Genomic DNA, 17,405 nt, shown 5'->3' with positions numbered 1-17,405 from the left:
AAGAAGCAAACTCACAGATATAGAGAACAAGCTAGTGGTTACTAGTAGGGAGAGGGAAGGAGAGAAGGGCAAGAGATGGGTTTAAGGGGATTAAGAGGTATGAACTATTATGTTTAAAATGAGCTACAAGTATATATTATACAATACAGTGAAAATAGCCAATATTTCATGATAACTATGAATGGAGTGTGTGCGTGCATGCTAAGTCGCTTCAGTCGTGTCTGATTCTTTGTGACCCTATGGACCCCTGTGGCCCACCAGGGTCCTCTGTCCATGGGATTCTCCACGCAAGAATACTGGAGTGCATTGCCATGCCCTTCTCCAGGGGATCTTCCTGACCGAGGGATTAAACCTGTGTCTCTTATGTCTCCTGCATTGTCAGGCAGGTTCTTTACCACTAGCACCACTTGGGAAGCCCATGAATGGAATATAACCTTTAAAAATTGTGAATCACTATTCTATACACCTGTAAGTTGTATAACATTATACATCGACTGTACAATAAATTTTTTTTTAAGTTGTTTTAAGTGAAAGGTAGAGAAATATTGAAAGAGCCTAACTACAGAGGTGAAAATTTCAACCCACAAAGAAGAGCCCAGAATCTCCCAGAAAGCAAGTGAGGGCCCCACAGACTACACACAAGAGGAAACCAATTCACTGAGAAGGGTCAGCCTCATTCTGTCTTAAGCGTAGGACACTTTCTACACTTCCTGGAGTGATTGGAGGGTAGTGGAATGACTTCAACTCAAAAGCATTGGGCTGCCATTAGTTGGTGCATTTTCTACTGTGGATTTAAGATTTAAATGGGTGAAACCGCTAGGCAAAATATATAATGACAAGGATGTTAGTTGAGATTAGGTCAACAGCTGAAATTTCATGGCCAAGAGTTCAGTCTTTTAAATTTAGTTTGTCTCATGTACTAAGGTAGTATATTTATTCAGCAAACACAACTAGAGTACTAACTGTATGCCAGGCACTTTCCTAGACACCAGGGACACAGAAATGAAAGGCACATAATCCTTGCCTCAATCTGTCACCCGTCCTAGGAGAGTAGCATGTTCCAGAAACAACTTCATAGAACGTACTTTATCTATATTTTCCGAGATGACTAGAAGGACCTGAGACGGTCTCAAAGCAGAAATGAGGAAGGGGAAGAGTTAAATAAAAATGTCAAAAGGCAAAAAGAAGGAAGAGATACTGAAAGAGGTGCCTTTTGGTGGCAGCCCTCCCTACATGGCCATGTCATCCTAGGATCAGCCCTAACCTGACCAAAATGACTGAAGGTATTAGCAAAGTGAGGGTTGTAAGACTGCTAGCAAAACACAGATCCACAGTGTCAGCATACCTTTAGTATTGAAGAGAATGGAAACACAATACTTTTTCTCTGAGCATTCATGCTCTTTAATATGTTTGCCCCAAATCCTTGCAATGAAGATGGGATTCTTCCTTTCTGTTTCCATTAACGATGAGAATTCAGAATCATCTGGTATTTGTGTCGCACTATGTATTGAATGAAGCAGAGGTAGATGAAAGTCAAATACATCCTGTACTTCCTGCCAAGTTAGAAAATGGGCCCCAGATCACAGCCAGATGTGTAAATCAAGCCATATCATATCTTGCCTTTCCAGAGCTCCACTGCTCTGAGACACTTAGAAATAGGAGCAGGTAAGAATGTAGTTCCTAACTTAGAAAACTAAGTACATTTTTCCTAAGATGGAAGTAAGAATTTAGACTCAGGGAGAAAAATCTGAATTTTCTGGTGCCGGACATTAGGTTCACCCTTGGCAAAGTATTTAGAACTGCTTGGAAAAAGTCGAAAGACTTGTTAGACATCAAAAACTCGGAACAATGCTTTAATGATTTAAGCATAAATGAATCTTTGACACATATGGATCAAATTTCCCTTACAAAGCACATGTTAAAGCACTGAAGAAAAATGTTTCTGAAAAGTCACATGTCCAGTTTACCAAATGAGCACAGACTATGTGATAGATCATCCACAAGGGCCAAGTTTGTACTACCCCACAGGACACACACTGCCCACAGGTGGACATATCTCAGGTAGATACATCCTTTCTCAGGCAAAACTGAATATCCACTTTCAAAAGAATATAATTGGACCTTTATCTTACACCATACACAAATACACAAAAATCAACTCAAAATGGATTAAAAATTAAAACATAAGACCTAAAGCCCAAAAACTCCTAGAAGAAAGCATAGGAGAAAAGCTCCTTGACATACGTCTTGGTAATGATTTTTTGGATTTGACACCAAAAACACAAACAAAAGCAAAAATAAATACGAGGGACTACATCAAACCAAAAGCTTCTAGACAACAAAAGAAACAACAAAATGAAAAGAAAATCTATGCAACAGAAGAAAAGATTCACAAATCATATATCTGATATGGGGCTAGTGGTAAATAACCTGCCTACTAATGGAGGAGATAAGAGACCTGGGTTTGATCCCTGGGTTGGGAAGATCTCCTGGAGGAGGGCAATCCACTCCAGTATTCTTGCCTGGAGAGTCCCCTGGACAGAGGAGCCAGGAGGGCTACAGTTCAAAGGGTTGCAAAGAGTCAGACACAACTGAAGCAACCAAGCATGTAGGAGTATATATCTGATAAGGGGTTAATATCCAAAATATATAAGGCACACATACAACAGAATTGCAGAGAAGCAAATAACCAGATTTTTTAAATGGACAAAGGATCTGAATAGGTGTTTTTCCAAAGAAGACATACAAATGCAAACAGGTGTGTGAACAGTTATTCAACATCAAATGCAAAACCACAGTGAGGTGTCACCCCACACTTGTTAGGATGATTATTATCAAAAAGTCAAAAGATAAGTTTTGGCTAAGATGTAAGGAAAGGGAATCCTTTTACACTGTTGGTGGGAATGTAAATTCATACTGCCTTTATGAAAAATGTCATGGAAGTTCCTCAAAAAATTAAGAATAGAACTACCATATGATCTAGAAATTCCACTTGTGGACATGCTATCAAAGAGATAGCTGAACTCTAATGTTCAGCATTGTTATAGTCAAGATATGAAAACAGCCTAAGTGTCTGTCAACAGATGAATAGATAAAGAAAATATGTAAAATCTATTATATAATGAAATATTACTCAGCCTTAATAAAGAAATCCTGCCATTTGTAACATCATGAATAAACTGGAGGACATTGTGCTAAGTGAAACAAGCCAGAGACAGACAACTACAGCATGGTGTCAGCTTATAAGTGGAATCTAAAACAGATGAACAGAACTTTTTACAGAAGCAGAAGAATGGTAGTCATCACAGGCTAGGGGTGTGGGGAAATGGGGAGATGTCTGATGTCTGTCAAAGGGTACAAGGTTCAGTTGTAAAATGAAAAACGGTGGTGACCTAATGTACAGTATGTGACTATATTAATAATCATTGTATACTTGAAGTTTGCTAAAAGTATAGATCTTAAGTATTCTCACCATCACCACCAACAACAAATAAAGGGTAGCTGTATGAGGACACAGGCTTCCCAGGTGGCTCCAAAGAATCCACCTCCCAGTGCAGGAGACATGAGTTCGATCCCTGGGTTGGGAAGATTTCCTGGAGAAGTAAATGGCAACTCACTCCAGTGTTCTTGCCTGGAGAACCCCATGGACAGAGAAGCCTGGTGGACTACCATCCAGGGGGTTGCAAAGAGTTGGACACAACTTCGTGACTGAGCACATATGAGGAGATGGATATGTTAACTTGATTGTGGTAATCATTTCACATCATATGTGTATATACAACCATCACACTATACTTTCTATACAATTTTGCTTGTCAATAAGACTTCAATATAATGAGAAAAAAATAGTAAGAGTCTAATAAGGTAAAAATGAGATGAAATAAATTGGGATGAAATGAAAAAACAACCTATGAGCTATGAACCATAACCTTGTCAGTCCTTTTTATTTATTTATTTATATTTTGATTCAGTGGGTCCTAGTATGACCCCAGAAACTCAAGAGAACATTTTGAAAGCTGATCAGTCTATGTTCAGCCTGAGACAAAAGATAAGACTGTTTATTGAAAAAATATAGATACACCCTAAGGGCTGCCATATATTGGGTTGGCCAAAAAGTTTCTTCATTTTTTAAGTAAAAATAAAAGACACTTTTCACCTAGAACTTTATTGAACAACGTATTCATCATTTTGTTCCACTATCTTCTGCCATTTTTCAGGCAACTTCATAATTTCATCTTCCCAAAACTTAATCTTTTTGAGCAAAGAACTGTTCCAGGTGCCTTTTACAGTCTTCCAGGCAACTGACATTTTTTCCATTAGGAGAATTTTGTAAAAACCAAAATAAATGGACAGCTGAAGGCACAATGTCTAGTGAACACAGTGGATGAATCAGAACTTCCCACGAAGCTGTAACATTTTTTGCCTGATCATCAAAGAAAGATATGGTCTTGTGTTATCCTGATGGAAGATTATGCATTTTCTGTTGACAAATTCTGGATGCTTTTTGTCAAGTGCTGCTTTCAGTTGGTCTAATTGGGAGAAGTACTTGGAACTAACTGTTTGGTTTCCAGAAGAAGCTCACAATAGAGGACTCCATTCCAACCCCACCATATACACAGCATCACTTTTTGGATGAAGACCAGCCTTTGGTGTGGTTGGTGGTGGCTCATTTCACTTGCCGCACGATCTCCTCCATTTCACATTATTGTACAGTATTCACTTTTCATCTCCTGTCACAATTTATTTTAATAGTGGAATGTTTTCATTATGTTTAAGTAGAGAGTTGCATGCAGAAATATAGTCAAGAAGGTTTTTTTCACTTAATTTATGTGGAATCCAAACATCAAAGTAATTAACATAACCAAGCTGGTACAAATGATGTTCAACAGCTTGATTTGGATGTTTTGAGTATGTCGACTATCTCCTGCATGGTACAATGTTGACTGCTTTCAATTAATGTTTTGATTTGACTGCTATCAACAACTGGTCTACCAGACTGTGGTACATTGTCCAGAGAGAAATCTTTAACACAAAATTCCACAAACCACCTTTGACACATTCAGTCAGTCACAGGACCTTTTTCCATACACAGCACAAACCTTTTTTTTTTTTTGCATTTCAGTTATGTTTTTACCTTTCTTGAAATAATAAAACTTAATATGCCAAAAATGTTGCTTTTTTTGTCCATCTTCAACAGTAAAATGGCTACATAAATATTCAATTTTAATAAGAATTTTTCAAATGCACCTGTCACATGGTGATAGACAGGTGATATGACACTTGTCACAATACAATCTAAAAAAATTGTTTCGAATGAAGTTAAAGACAACTAAGCACCACTACAGCCATCTTACAGAAAGAAACAAATGAAACTTGTTCAACCCAATAAGTTTAAAAACAATAGCTCTGTGACATTATAATTTATGCATACAGGAGAATGTTCACCAGCAATATCTGAGTTCAAAAGATCAACAGGGAACAAAATTATTCTGGGAAAAAAATAATTAAGTTTTAGGTGTGTATCAATCCACAGTAATCAACAGTAGACAAAACTGTCAACTTTAGAAAGCAATAAACTAAGTTTTCTCAGAAAGTAGCAATAAGGCTGACACATTACAAACCTGGATGAGTGACTAAATACATTAATCTAAAGTAAAATCTGGGCAAAAGTATGAGATGTGCTGCTGTGAGGTTTATGGACTACTGAGGAGCAAAAACAGCTGCAGAATTGTCCTGTTATTCTCCAGATTTAATGTTTCTAACACTTCTCCAAACACATATAAAAACTGTGAAGATGCAAGAAAAAAAGTCAGGAATCATTACATATTAAATGATTTTACTGTCTCATCTTTGGATTCAGCCTGATTTTTATTTGTGTCTTCTAGAAAAGGGATTTGTAACTGTTACTAACACCTAACAGCCTACCCTAAGAATTTCTACGATAGTTTGTGTGAAGGAAGGAAGGAAGGGAGGGACGGAAAAGAAACCAGGAAGGATAGGTTAGTAACACACCAGATCTGGAGCATTTGAGGAATTATAAGTGACTAGACTGAATTTTCGGAGAAGGCAATGGCAACCCACTTAAGTAGTCTTCCCTGGAAAATCCCATGGATGGAGGAGCCTGGTAGGCTGAAGTCCATGGAGTCACTAGGAGTCAGGAACGACTGAGCGACTTCACTTTCACTTTTCACTTTCATGCATTGGAGAAGGAAATGGCAACCCACTCCAGTGTTCTTGCCTGGAGAATCCCAGGGAAGGGGGAGCCTGGTGGGCGGCCGTCTATGGGGTCGCACAGAGTCGGACACGACTGAAGCGACTTAGCAGCAGCAGCAGACTCAATTTAAAGCTTTATCATTAGACCGTGTGCTTCAAAATCAAAACAAAGATGAAAAACGTAGGGAAAATCTGAATAAAGCATATAAAAAGCAAATAAGAATGATTTGCTTTAGGATATAATCATTCTTATAAAACAAACTAGAAGGGAATTTTAGATGGAAGAAAAAGTAGGGGAATCCCAGCCAACTAATTTTGATTGGGGGCAGGGAGTAAATTTTACAGTTTCCAAAATAAATTTCTAAAAAATTTAAAACTGCCTACAGGATTCCCAAACTATTTGATTTCATGTGTCATCATTTGGTGAGTTTAATCAATTCCATAAAGGAAACAATAAGTGATGGCCAAGGGAAAATATAAACTTGAACAGCTTAAGAATCATTAGTGAGAAGCCATGCTTCTTCCCAGGAAGCCTGCTCAGCTGTGGGCTCTAGACAGAGGGAGTCTCCTCAAACTTACATAATCTTAAATTAAAGAATGAAATGTGGCTAAATAGGAGAAAACCAGATTAAAAAGGACAAGTTCTCATTAATTACTCAAAGTTTTTATAGGAAGTAGCAATAAAGGTTTCATATGTTTCCCACTTCTCCCTAGAATAGGTTTTAGCAAATTTTAGTAAAGACACGGGTGGAAATATTTCTGTCAGAGTATTAACTAAAATTTCACTTTCAATTCTTATTTTCAGACACTGAGTCCTGTGGTTGGCATTACATTAGTGTTTCTGGAGAGTGGTCGTGTTGCCAATGATTTTTAATGGATGCCAAAGTAGAAAAAAACATTCTAACTTGGAAGAAATAATTCAGCCCAGAGAAGAGAGCACAAGACATTGTAATGCAAACCGTCTATGTTAAACAAATGCAGCCATGCTGAAACAATACAGTTTGTGCTTCAGACAAAAAAAAAATTGTGATATTCTTATGGGTTACAAAAAAATCATACAAATATAGAAATGATCCTCTTCTGTCCTGGGGAAAATTAGAGAACACTGTGCTGTGGGCAGAGACCCATTCCTAGTCCCAAAGCCTTTTCTCTTTGCCAAACTGAAGCAGACACATGAGCTGCAGCAGGTGAGGGACCAGGCCTTGGACACTTGGGCATGTGAGCAGAGATTGGATAAAGTAATGAGAATGTCTATGACTGTGTGGATCACAACAAACTGTGGAAAAGTCTTAAAGACATGGGAATACCAGATCACCCTACCTGCCTCCTGAGAAACCTGTATGCATGTCAAGCAGCAAGTTAGAACTGGACATGGAACAATGGACTGTTTCCAAGTTGGGAAAGGAGCACGTCAAAGTTGTGTATTGTCACCCTGCTTACTACTTGACATTAGAGTACATCATGCAAAATGCCGGGCTGGATGAAGCACAAGCTGGAATCAAGATCGCCAGGAGAAATATCAACAGCCTCAGATATGCAGATAATACCACTCTAATGGCAGAAAGTGAACTAAAGAGCCTCTTGATGAAGGTAGAAGAGGAGAATAAAAAAGCCAGCTTAAAACTCAACATTCAAAACACTAAGATCATGGCATCTGGTCTCATACTTTATGGTAAATAGACGGGGAAAAAGTGGAAACAATGGCAGATTTTATTTTCTTGGGCTCCTAAATCACTGCGGATGGTGACTATAGCCACAACATTAAAAGATGCTTGCTCCTTGGGAAAAAAAGCTATGATAAACCCAGACAGTGTATTAAAAAGCAGACACACTTTTGCCAACAAAGGTCCGTGTAGTCAAAGCTATGGCTTTTCCAGTAGTCATCTACAGATGTGAGAGTTGGACCATAATGAAGGCTTAGTGCCAAAGAATTGATGTTTTCGAACTGTGGTACTAGAAAAGACTCTTTGAGAGTCCCTTCGACGGCAAAAAGATTAAATCAATCAATACTAATGGAAATAAACCCCGAATATTCATTAGAAGGACTGATGCTGAAGCTGAAGCTCCAATACTTTGGTCACCTGATGTGAAAAGCCGACTCATTAGAAAAGGCCCTGATGCTGGGAAAGATTGAAAGCAGGAGGATAAGGGGGTGACAGAGAATGAGGTGGTTGGATGCTATCACCAACTCAAGGGACATGAGTTTGAGCAAACTGAAGGAGATAGTGAAAGACAAGGAAGCTTAGCCTTCTGCAGTCCTTGGAGTTGCAAAGAGTCAGACATGACTTAGCAACTGAAGAACAACAACTATGAGGATATCACACACGAGAAGTCCAAAGACCTGGGATCTAGTTCCATATCTGCCATTTGCTAAGTATGAATCATGAGTAGGTACTTATTTGAGCCTCTATTCCTCATTAATAAAAAGGAAATGATAACTCTTGCTCTCTCAAAGTCCTCAGGAGGATTAAGAACATAGCAATTATAAGGTGATAGTTATTTGGAGGTCTAATAATAATCCCCCTCATGACTCAACCCTGTCACCAAGTCGTGTCTGACTCTTTGTGACCCTAAGGGCTATAGCCCGCCAGGCTCCTCTGTCCATGGAATTTTCCAGGCAAGAATATTGTAGTGGGTTGCCATTTCCTTCTCCAGGGGAAATTCCCGGCCCAGGAATGAAACCCCTATCTCCTATGTTTTCTGCATTTCAGGCAGATTCTTTACCCACTGAGCCATCAGGGTAGCCCTCATAAGTCTCCAAACCTCTTTAAAAAGAAATAAGTCTTCCTTGCTTAAAAATGCAAGATAGAGCTTCAGCTTTCCAACAGATTGTAGCAGAACGAGTTGGAAAGGCACCAGAGAGTACCAACTAAGCTTAAGAGTGAAATTTTAATTTGATCATTGGGCAGAGTTAATGAATGCTTCTTTGGTACCCAAGGCATAGATAAGTAGTTGATTTAGCATTTAGCCAGACCCACGGGCACTTTTAGCCCCATATAGCATCACTCAATGCCATGTCACAGATGAGAGAGGGAGTTTTACTAGACTCAGTCAACCTGAGTATTTCTCAGACTCCATCTTTCTCAGTTTCACTTGGACAAAGCTCTCAAAAAAAAAAGGTCAGCTTATCTGAGTCCAACAAGGTGTTGAGTTCCTTGTGTCAGAGCTCTAGAAATAAGATACTATTCTTAGCTGGGTTTACTTGGGAAATGTTTGGCAATGGTTGTTAGCTATTCTAGGAATGACACTGAATTTGGATGGGATCAGGTTGGCGCCTCCACTAGAGGAATGTCTGTTCTGGTGAGGAAGAGTGCATGGGGATTGTAACTTCAGTTTGAACATTTTAAATCATCTTGTGGGTAAGGAGACATTCCTGCAACCCAATTCCTCAACATAATTTACCTGTAGCTCTGAGTTATTTCATGAAAGGTAAGGGGTACTTTCAGTCAGTGTGAGTCTAACTACCACATGAACTGGTTAAATTCACTATATTGCCCACTGATGAAAGACAAAAACTTTAGACACAAGAAAGGTCACTGGAAACTTCCCAAAACACACTTCACATAGCTCCCTAAACAGCTTACCATAATTCCTGGCACCCAACACTGGCATCAGTGTGAAGAGCCTGCTCCAGTGTTTTAGACATCACAGGTAGATAAACACAATCAGGAAACCAGAGAGACTTTATGAAGAAAAAACAACCTTAGGGCTCAGTGGACATCTGAAGACAGAATAACACACAGCAAATTTTGCCTACTTGACAAATTTATAGAGTGCACTCTGGGCATGAAAAACAGTAGATCACAGTCCATTTCTAGGCTTTCACAAGTCCATTGTACATATCTAACATCTTGTATTTCTCTGTTCAAAAGACTCACCTATAAAAGTCCTACATAAATCCATTTCAATAAAGGATTATTTAATCTAGATGAATATAGGAGTTAATATCTACAAGGCACCTGGAAAAATCTCTAGCACATATTCTTTATATATACAAATATTTGGTAAATAAAAAAATTTAGATTTTATTACATCTATTTCTAAACAAGTCAACCTAATTATAAACTCCTTGGAGCTTCTTAAAGATTTTCCTACAGTTTCATCGGATTTCTAGAAATATACTAGACATATAATAAACACTGCTTTCTAACTGATTTATTTCAAATATTTATTGAATACCTGTATAGTTAATCAAAATTAATTGAACATTTCTGAAATTTATTTTCTGTGCCTAAGTTTTATGTGAGCATTCAGTCAAGCCAACTTATAAACAAGCCTTCACAGTTATTTCTTTACTCTCGCAGATGTTCATTATGCATTCTGCTTGTCACCGGACAGGCCTTGGTCCTGCATCTAATTCATCCCAGACTGTATGGCATCATACCATCAGTGTCATGTGGAAACGGCAACCTTGATATGGTCCTTCATAACCTCAGATCTGAGAGGATGAAATAGAATACAAGGATCAGGACACAGTCTCAAAAGAAGTCACACTGTACAATCTAGGGGGCCGGGGTGGGGGTCACTGCTCCTGAGATAGGCAGGAGCAAAGCTCTATACTCTACACAAGCTAAATTCCTGCATCCCTGGCAGCATTACCTATTATATAGGTAATTATATAGGCTCTAAAAGAGCCCTCTTCTGTGGGCTTCCCAGGTGACTCTAGTGGTAAAGAACCCACCTGTCAATGCAAAAGATGTAAGGGACTCGGGTTCAATCCCTGGGTCAGGAAGATCTTCTAGAGGAGGACACTGCAACCCATTCCAGTATACTTTCCTAGAGAATCCTGGTGGGCTATGGCCCATAGGATCACAAAGAGTTGGACACAGCTGAAGCAACTTAGCACATGCATGCGCACGTGCGTGCACACACACACACACACACACAAACACACATACATACAGGAGTTAATATCTTATATCACTGCAGATAGTGACTGCCGCCATGAAATTAAAAGACACTTGCTCCTTGGAAGAAAAGCTATGACCAACCTAGACAGCATATTAAAAAGCAGAGATATTACTTTATCAACAAAGGTCTGTCTAGTCAAAGCTATGGTTTTTCCAGTAGTCATGTATGGATGTGAGAGTTGGACTGTGAAGAAAGCTGGGCACTGAAGAATTGATGCTTTTGAACTATGGTGTTGGAGAAGACTCTTGAGAGTCCCTTGGACCGCAAGGAGATCAAACCAGTCAATCCTGAAGGAAATGAGTCCTGAATGTTCATTAGGACTGATGCTGAAGCTGAAACTCCAATATTCTTCAATTCTCTACTTACTTGTTTCTTTCAAACATTCTCACTTTTCCCATTTGAATTTCTACTTTTCCCAGAGAAGTGAGAATGTTTGAAAGAAACAAGCAAGTAGAGAATTGAAGGTGAAAAATGTGAGCCTAAGGAACTCATTGTCTACCTCAATCTATTATATATATATATAATATATATACACTTGTATATATAAAGAATAAGTGCTAGAGATTTTTCTAGGTGCCTTAAAGCATCTGCTGCATTGTAGCGGGAGACCCGGGTTTGATCCCTGGGTCGGGAAGATCTCCCGGAGGAGGAAATGGCAACCCACTCCAGTATTCTTGCCTAGAAAATCCCATGGACGGAGAAACCTGGTGGGCTACACTCATGGGGTCGCAAAGAGTAGGACACGACTGAGTGATTTCATGTTACTTTTACTACAGATATTCAGTTCAGTCGCTCAGTCATGTCTGACTCTTTGTGACCCCATGGACTGCAGCATGCCAGGCTTCCTTGTCCATCACCAAATCCCGGAGCCTACTCAAACTCATGTCCATTGTGTCAGTGATGCCATCCAACCATCTTATCCTCTGCCGTCCCCTTCTCCTCCCGCCTTCAGTCTTGCCCAGCATCAGGGTCTTTTCCAATGTGTCACTTCTTCACAACAGGTGGCCAAAGTATTGGAGTCAACCATTGAAAGGGACGACAGAGGATAAGATGGTTGGATGGCATCACTGATACAATGGACATGGGTTTGAGTAGGCTCTGGGAGTTGGTGATGGACAGGGAAGCTTGGCGTGCTGCAGTCCATGGGGTCACAAAGAGTCAGACTGAGTGACTGAACTGAACTGAACTAAATATCTATAGTAAAAGTGACATGAAATCACTCAGTCGTGTCCAACTCTTTGTGATCCCATGGAGTGTAGCCCACCAGGTTTCTCCATCCATGGGATTTTCCAGGCAAGAATACTGGAGTGGGTTGCCATTTCCTTCTCCAGGAGATGTTCTCCACCCAGGGATTGAACCCGGGTCTCCCACTACAATGCGGCAGACACTTTAAGGCACCTAGAAAAATCTCTAGCACTTATTCTTTATATATACAAATGTATATATATTTTATATATATATATATATATGTATAATAGATTGAGGTAGACAATGATTTTCTCTTTTTCAAATGAGCTAAACTTTCCAAATGTCATCTTCCAAGCTTCAGACTTTTCTGGCTCCCTCTGCTCACTGCCATTGGGAGGCTCTCCTTATATGCCTCTTGACTCAGGGTCAGTTATGTGTTATTAACTTCTTTCAGCAAAACATTCCTAAAGATGGTCAATAAGCCCACACTTTACAACCTCTTCAGATGCCTAGGACATCTCTCTTTCTCCAAAATGTGATAGATATCTATAAAATCTTAGCCCTGAGACTATATAGACATAGATATCTATGTGATTCTCATGGTCTATTTCCACTCATAGGTCAAAAAAACCCATACAGTCCAGCACATCCATAATTCGCTTCATAGGTCATTTCATCAAATACTAAAAAGAATGCCACACTAAAATCTAGTCAAATAATCTATTGTCACTCTCTTCAGTCCCCTAGCAAATCTACTGTACCAAGAACGGCATTCTGCATGTCCAGAGAATTGTTCATTTAGAAACACAACTATGGACAAGATTATTGCCTCCACTCCATTAGTGGCAAGCCAAAGAAATTCAAGAGACTAGAGAGGGGTTAACATTTAAATTTCTTTCAGAAAAGTGACTTCCTTTATTTCACTGGCCTCAAGGCAACTCTTTTACTCCTCATTCCATACAAAAAAAGATCTCAGAGGAAACACATTTTAGACAAGAGAAGAAATGGAAAGACCTCAAAACAAAACAAGACCTCAGAGGTGTTTTTCTGGAATGTATATTTCCCAGGCTGGTGCTGACATTCCTTCCAATCACTAAAATATAAGGAGATTTGAAGTTTGCTTTTCCTTCACCTGAACACAATCATCACTTTCATAGTACGCCACAAACTCACAGCTTTACCCTCACCCTCCAACAAAAATAAACCCATTTCTGCCATGCACTTCCCAAGGGTAACTACCTACTTTTCCACTCACATTCCCACCAGGTCACCTTTCCCAGTGCTATGCTCTCTAGGCTTAAGGGTGTGAACAAGGAATAGGCAGGTCCTCACTTTCATCACCCTGACTTCCACCAGGATTAAAGATTCCATAATATAACTGAATGGTTCTTAGCTTTGTGGAATGTCCAAATTCTAAAGGTAACTGGAGATTAGACATTCAATAAATGTTGCCCATTATTCCACTAAACTCTAAGCAAGGCCTGAATCTGAATTTTCTCATCAGTGTGTCTCAGCACCCAGCAGAGTATCTGGCACAAAGTAGGTGCTCAATATCTATTTGCTGAATTAATGAACACATAAATGAGCAAATGAATAAGTGAAAGATCACTTATTCCAAATGTCTGTTTTAAGGATGACAAATGCTATGTAGCCTTAATAGCAGACACTTCATATTTGTTTTCTGTCTTACTTGAAGTCTACCTGAAGTCTTAAATAACATAAAAAAATAATTTAAATGACTTGCCCAGTTTCTCACAATTCTAATACCAACATTTCAGTGCTCCTAAACTTAAAAAAAAATAAAACCATGGTTGGAAAATCACCTCCAGTAAAAAGCTGTGAATCTATATGAGCTTATAAGTACAGAACCTATGGTCAAAAGTATGTATGATATATTAACAAAATATATGAAAAGTGAATGTGAAAGTGAAAGTCACTCAGTCATGTCCAACTCTTTACGACCCCATGGACTATACAGTCCGTGGAATTCTCCAGGCCAGAATACTGGAGTGGGTAGCCTTTCCCTTCTCCGGGGGATCTTCCCAACCCAGGGATCAAACCCAGGTCTCCCACATTGCAGGCAGATTCTTTACCAGCTGAAAGGTATACTATAATTTAATTTAACATAGGCACTAAATTTAGATGGTATTATGATGTTCAAGCACTTGATAATCTCTGAATGCATAATCAGTATCATCTTGATATTAATATGAGAATGTTAAGCTGATGACAATTTTGCTGGTTAGCCAGTGTTTGCATATTGATCATTTGTTTCAAACCATCTATGAAAGCAAGATCTCCTTAAGGAAAAATATAAATAATGGGGTAATAAAAACCAAATAAGGTGTTTTTATATCAGTAAGTGAAATATATATCTCTCTTTTAAAAGTGAAATATTCAATTATTCACAGCAGTGAATTCAATGCAGAATTCAATATACTCACTAAAGAGAAAAGTGGAGAATTTCAGCAACTACCCACCTATTGCAAAAGGTGAAATATATTTTACTTATCCCATTAGATATCTCATACAAAACTGAGGGGTGGTTTTGTTTCATTTAATTGGAGAAACAATCTCAGTTTTCTCCTGAAAAGCTGGTATTTACATGTATGAGTAATCTCTATTCCATAAGAAAACTGAACTTTAGTGCAATTCACTGGTCACCTATATGTCACATATATTACAAAATGTATTACTTTTTATAATATTATTAATACTAATTAAAAATAAAAGAGCATATAAAATAAATATGTTGATCTAGAAAGAGGGAGGAAATACCACTGTTTATTCACCCAAATATTACATATTAAATATCATTTTGTGACTCTATGTACTAATGAATTTGACTAAACACAAAATGTCTTACTCCACTCTTCCCTGACTGTCACACAGACTTTCAGAAGTCCACCATTTACATCGTAAGAGTTAAGGTTTACTACATTCTGTTGTGAATCAAATACCAGCTGATAGAAAAGCAATGAATCATTAGCTTAGTCTTCTCTGAATGAGGAAGAACCAGATTGAGTGTGTTAATCCATCTACCAAAAGGGAAATATTTTGAAGATTTTCAAAAGGAACATTGAATCCCCAAAACAAATACATGCAGATCTGTGAGAATCGTTTATAAGAAAAGTTTGTGTGTGTCTACGTTTTCCTTACTGATAACTGCAACCAATTAATTGGCAAAACTTGTTAGCAGGACAAAACTGGAAATAAATTTACTTATTCTGACAAGTTTTCTACCAGAGATATCAAGGAACAACTGATGTCTCTCGGAAATAACTAAAAACAACACTCTGGCATCAGCTGTGTTTGACTTGGTTTGATTTTCCCTGGTTTTCCATGGCAAACAGAATTTGCTTAAAGACACCTCTCCTTGCTCTGCCTGCCTATTCTCCGTGGGAATCAGCTCCCTATCTGATGATATGTCTGCTTTCCTACAGCAAATGGAGTTGATACCCTGCAGCCCATGAGGCGTGTTCCCCCAGGGAGGTGAGCCTACTGAATGTGTGAACCATAGAAAGAAAATGTTTTCCATTACCAAAAGCAACCACAGAAAACCTGAAGGAAAGAGAAACCCTTGGTTCTGAGATTGTAAAAGGTGGTCCAGAGAACATCTGCTGCCTTCTAAAGAATATATTATGGAGGATACATCTTTGTCTAAATGGATATCTCCCAAAGTCTATGCAGCAAAACCGCCCAAAAAGTTGTGAGTGTGAGGACACAGGGAAGGGATCTAATTCAGTTTCTATTTTGACATTCAAACAAAGAAATATGGCTGTTTGGGAGAACTCTCCTGACTATAAAGGAATCATCTGGTACTAATTATGATATCCAGCCTTATTTAAAACCATCATTTCATTTGTATTTCAAGTTTCTAATGTAGTTAAGGTTTCCCCTATTCCTACCATACCATAATTATACACACACACACACACATACATACATCAAGCTTTTGCAGAATTGTGTAAGGATTACTTCTAAGAATAGCAGAGAGTTACAAAATTCTCCAGGACTTTTTAAAACTGGAAGTCATTTTCTGTCTTCTTCAACAGATAACAGTAATAGTTTCAGAACAATTTAGTGGCTTACATCATTGGAGCATTACATCTGGACACCACGACTGCAGTACACTCTCGTCCCTACAAGCGTGTGAGGTTTTGCATTCAAGAAACATTCCAGATTCAGAATAAGTGAGACCCTGCCTTTCTGGTCTATTGAAAACCCTTGTGAGAGCCATGAGGCCATAAAGAATTTATAAATCAATTTCCTTCTCTTAAATGGTCAGCGACTGAACCAGATAAAATAAATCCTTTCTCTTGCAGGCTACCGGCTAGACGTAGAAGGCTTGGTGGTGACATGCTTCCTTCCAATTCAGCTGTATTTTAAATCTTCCCTTTTTGAGAGAATAGATTCAAAGAGGCTTCAGAATTCTCTAAATCCTTTTACTTCTTTTTTTTTTTCTTTTAGTTACAAACTGAAAACTGAATTTAGAAAGGAGGTAACATGAGTTTTAGTGGATGATTCTCCTTTAAGTCACAAGGAAAGACAAGACACTTTACTAAAGGAACAGGAAGACTGTCACCCTCTTTTACTATAGAGTAGTGTCCTTTTCCCACAAAAGAGCTATAGTCAACATGCTGAGAAAAATCTGATGACCATGAGATTTGTGAATAAGTCTTTTGATTTTACCCTTCTTTTCTGCTAGCTATTTCTCTACCCCAAAGTCTGGTTGAACCAGGAATAGGAGGAAAAAGAACGACTTGACTACTTGTGGATCTCTGGCAAAAGGTTTAGTGTAGGACAAGGTTCAACCTAATCTCTAAAATAAATTTTTCAAATATTATTGGTACAAACTCAGTCTGTTCCCCATTACTACAGATACCAGGAATTAACTGTAATTTTGCTTCCATTTGATTCCCCGTAGGGACAAAACCACAGTTTTAATGCCAACACATGCACATTCTAACATTACAGTAAACGTTTTTCTGACGCGTTTACAGATTCACAAAAAAAAAAAAGAGAGAGAGAGAGATAAACTGAAACATTTGGCTAAAGCTTAGTTACTTCTCTGAGAATCAATAATATTTCAG

At 38.5% G+C, this 17,405-nt stretch overlaps 2 protein-coding genes across 2 annotated transcripts in view; both read right to left on the bottom strand.

Annotated features, from left to right (window-relative positions):
* Positions 1 to 17,405, bottom strand: part of LOC145511149 (uncharacterized) — a 115,403-nt gene that overhangs the window by 88,056 nt on the left and 9,942 nt on the right. The gene's annotated exons all lie outside the window — the stretch shown is intronic.
* LOC145511146 (V-type proton ATPase subunit S1-like protein) overlaps positions 10,598 to 17,405 on the bottom strand; it is a 66,716-nt gene continuing 59,908 nt past the window's right edge. The window contains exon 9 of the mRNA XM_081503882.1: positions 10,598 to 10,651. The gene's annotated coding sequence lies outside the window, so the exon portion shown is untranslated. The remainder of the gene's footprint in view (positions 10,652 to 17,405) is intronic.

The sequence above is a fragment of the Giraffa tippelskirchi genome, chromosome 6 (genome assembly GCF_054371585.1).
Source record: "Giraffa tippelskirchi isolate mGirTip1 chromosome 6, T2T-mGirTip1v1.2.pri, whole genome shotgun sequence".
NCBI lineage: Eukaryota > Metazoa > Chordata > Mammalia > Artiodactyla > Giraffidae > Giraffa > Giraffa tippelskirchi.
The sequence above is the reverse complement of the archived record's forward strand: the minus strand, read 5'-3'. Positions and strand labels throughout refer to the sequence as shown.